Below are 2,992 nucleotides of genomic sequence, written 5' to 3'. Positions count from 1 at the left end.
AAAACCCTTTTGGATAAATTTGATGATTTGAGAACCGAATTGTTATCGAAATTTAGTAATTTTGGTATGGGTAGACTCGTGGTTGAATGGGCGTTCATATTTCATAACTTTTGCCAGATTCCGAGACGTGGACCCCACTGGCGATTTTTGAGTTAATTTCGGATTTTTATTGAAAAATATAGTATTTTCTTATGAAATTGATTCCTATAATTTTAGGTGACTATATCGAATTATTTTGGCTAGATTCGAGCCATTCAGAGTTGGATAATCGAGGAAAAGGCCTACTAGTGGATTATATTGGAGCAAGTCGAGGTAAGTCTCTTGTCTAACCTTGTAAGGGGGAATTTACCACCTATGTGATTTAAATTAATAATTGTTGCTAATTGTGGGGGGCTACGTATGCACGAGGTGGCGAGAGTCCGTGCGTAGCTACTATTTATGCTAAAGTCCGGGTAGTTTAGGACTCAAATCATGAATTGTGTGTGTTAATTGTATTCTTTATTTAATTAATGTATTTGAACTATATTGTGAATTGCTAGGGAAGATAGTAAAAGATTAAAATCTCATATACTTGAATTTTTGTATAAATTAATTAATTATTAAAAGAAATTATACATCATCTTGTATTAATCTTATAATATATATATCCTCATTCAGGAGGTATATAAGAAAATGTCCTCCTTTCTTATGGAGCGGGCCGAATGCCTCGGCAGTATAGATGCATCTATGAATCGCGTTGTACGTTCCTTGGCAGTGTACACGATACTCTAGATCGGGTTGTATGACCTCGGATGAAATCGTGCCTAATAATAATAATTACATAATACCTTGATATTTTAATTGTAAGCTGTGAAGTTAAATAAATTGGGAATTGTCGTATTTGAAGGAATTTAATTATTTCTGCTGGTTAAAGAAAATTATTGTTAATTCTATAAATCATGTTGATTTAAATTTTATTATTATTATTATTATTATTGACCCTTAGTGAGTGTCAAAGTCGACCTCTCGTCACTACCTCATCGAGATTATGCTTGATACTTACTGGGTACACGTTGTTTACGTACTCATGCTACACTTGCTGCACTTTTTGTGCAGGACCTGAGACAGGTGTTATAGTTGGACCTATCAGCGCGCACCCACGTTATCCAGAGGCGTAGTAGTGAGCTGCCTTTCTGAGCTGTTCTACAGCAACTAGTGCCTCTTCTCGAAATTTTATTCTGTCTATTTCATTTCAGACAGTATTTAGAATTTTTGTATAATCTACTAGATGCTCATACACCTGTGACACCAGGTCTTGGCACACACTAGTAGAATTTTTGGATTTAATTCTGTTCCTGTATTTTTTTTTAATTTACCAGATCTTTTTATATTGTCTTAATCCTTGCAAGTTATAAGAGTTTAATTACTCGGTTAATTTTTAAAGAGTTGAATATGTGTTTAAATCACTAGTTGGCTTGCTTAGCTGTAGTGTTGGGCGCCATCACGACCTATATGTGAAATTGGATCGTGACAATATTGTATTAGAGCACTAGGTTCACATAGGTCTCACAAGTTATGAGCAGGCCTAATAGTGTTTTGCGGATCGGTACGGAGACGTTGTACTTATCTTCGAGAGGCTATAGGGTGTTAGGAAACTACCTTTCTTCATCTTCCATCGTGCAATTGATGTAGAACTAAATATCTTTCTCTTATTCTCTCACAGATGGTGAGAACGCGCTCTAATGAGGTTCCAGACCAGGGAAGAGCTACTCCCCCTGTTGTTAGAGGCCGAGGAAGAGGTCGAGGGAGGGCTCTAGCCCGTGGTAGAGGACGAGAACGTCCCCGAATGGTTCCAATTATGCCACTAGTGGGTCCAACAGAAGATCCCATTATTGAGGAACAGGGTGAGGTGCCCGTGGCAGAACCATATCCAGTGGATTTCACATCTGCACCGAGATTCTAGGAGGTCATAGGACGTATGCTGCGGTTCATGGACACTATGACTCAGGCCGGTTTATTTCTGACAGACCCAGCCACATCTCAAGCGGGCGGGGGAGCACAGACCCCTACCGCACGTGCTCATGGGCAGGCAATTGCTATATATCAGGCTCAGGGTGCACTACCCGTGGGTGGAGCCCAGCCAGTGGTAGCAGCTACACCTGAGCCCAGACCAGTTGCGACCGCCGAGCCGCAGAAACTATTGGACACATGGACTAGACTACATCCTCCTGTCTTTGGGGTGAGCGACATGAGGATACCCAAGACTTCATTGATCGGTGCAGGGACAGATTGTACAACATGAGGATATTGGAGTCTCATGGGGTAGACTTTGCTACTTTTCATCTAGAGGGCAAAGCCCGTAGATGGTGGAAGTCTTATCTTCTTGGTAGACCACCAGATTCTCCTCCCATGACTTGGGACAGATTCACCCGTATTTTCCTGGACATGTATATTCCACAATCCCAGAAGGAAGAGTTGCGGTTTCAATTTGAGCAGCTCTAGTAGGGTCAGGTGTCAGTGACTGATTATGAGGCAAGGTTCTCTGAGTTATCTCGCCATGCACTTATGATACTCCCTGCTGAGGCGAAGATAGTGCGGAGGTTTATTGCGGGTTTACGTACTGGCATCATGCCACTATGGCCCGAAAGGTTGAAATGGTTACTTCTTATGAGCTAGTCATGGAGATAACCTGGATGATTGAGGGTGTGCGTCAGCGAAGCCAAGAGCAGGTTATGAGAGATCAGCAGTTTAGATATTCTGGAGAGTTCAGAGGTGCTCCGTTTGGGGTTAGAGGTCAGTTTGTGAGAGGGCAGTCCAGCATGCCCCCATATCCAGCACCACCGTCTCTTCAGGGTGCTCCAGTACGACCTTATATCAATGTTATGCCAGAGAGTTCTTATCGCCCTCCAACTATTCGGGGTTCTTCCGGTGGGTATTCAGGTTACCAGGATCAGACTTTTAGTCAGCAACACATCGCATCGAAAAGTTGTTATGAGTGCGGGGATCCCAGTCA

Source organism: Nicotiana tomentosiformis, chromosome 11 (assembly GCF_000390325.3).
Source record: "Nicotiana tomentosiformis chromosome 11, ASM39032v3, whole genome shotgun sequence".
Taxonomy (NCBI): domain Eukaryota; kingdom Viridiplantae; phylum Streptophyta; class Magnoliopsida; order Solanales; family Solanaceae; genus Nicotiana; species Nicotiana tomentosiformis.
Note: the sequence above shows the minus strand (reverse complement) of the source record.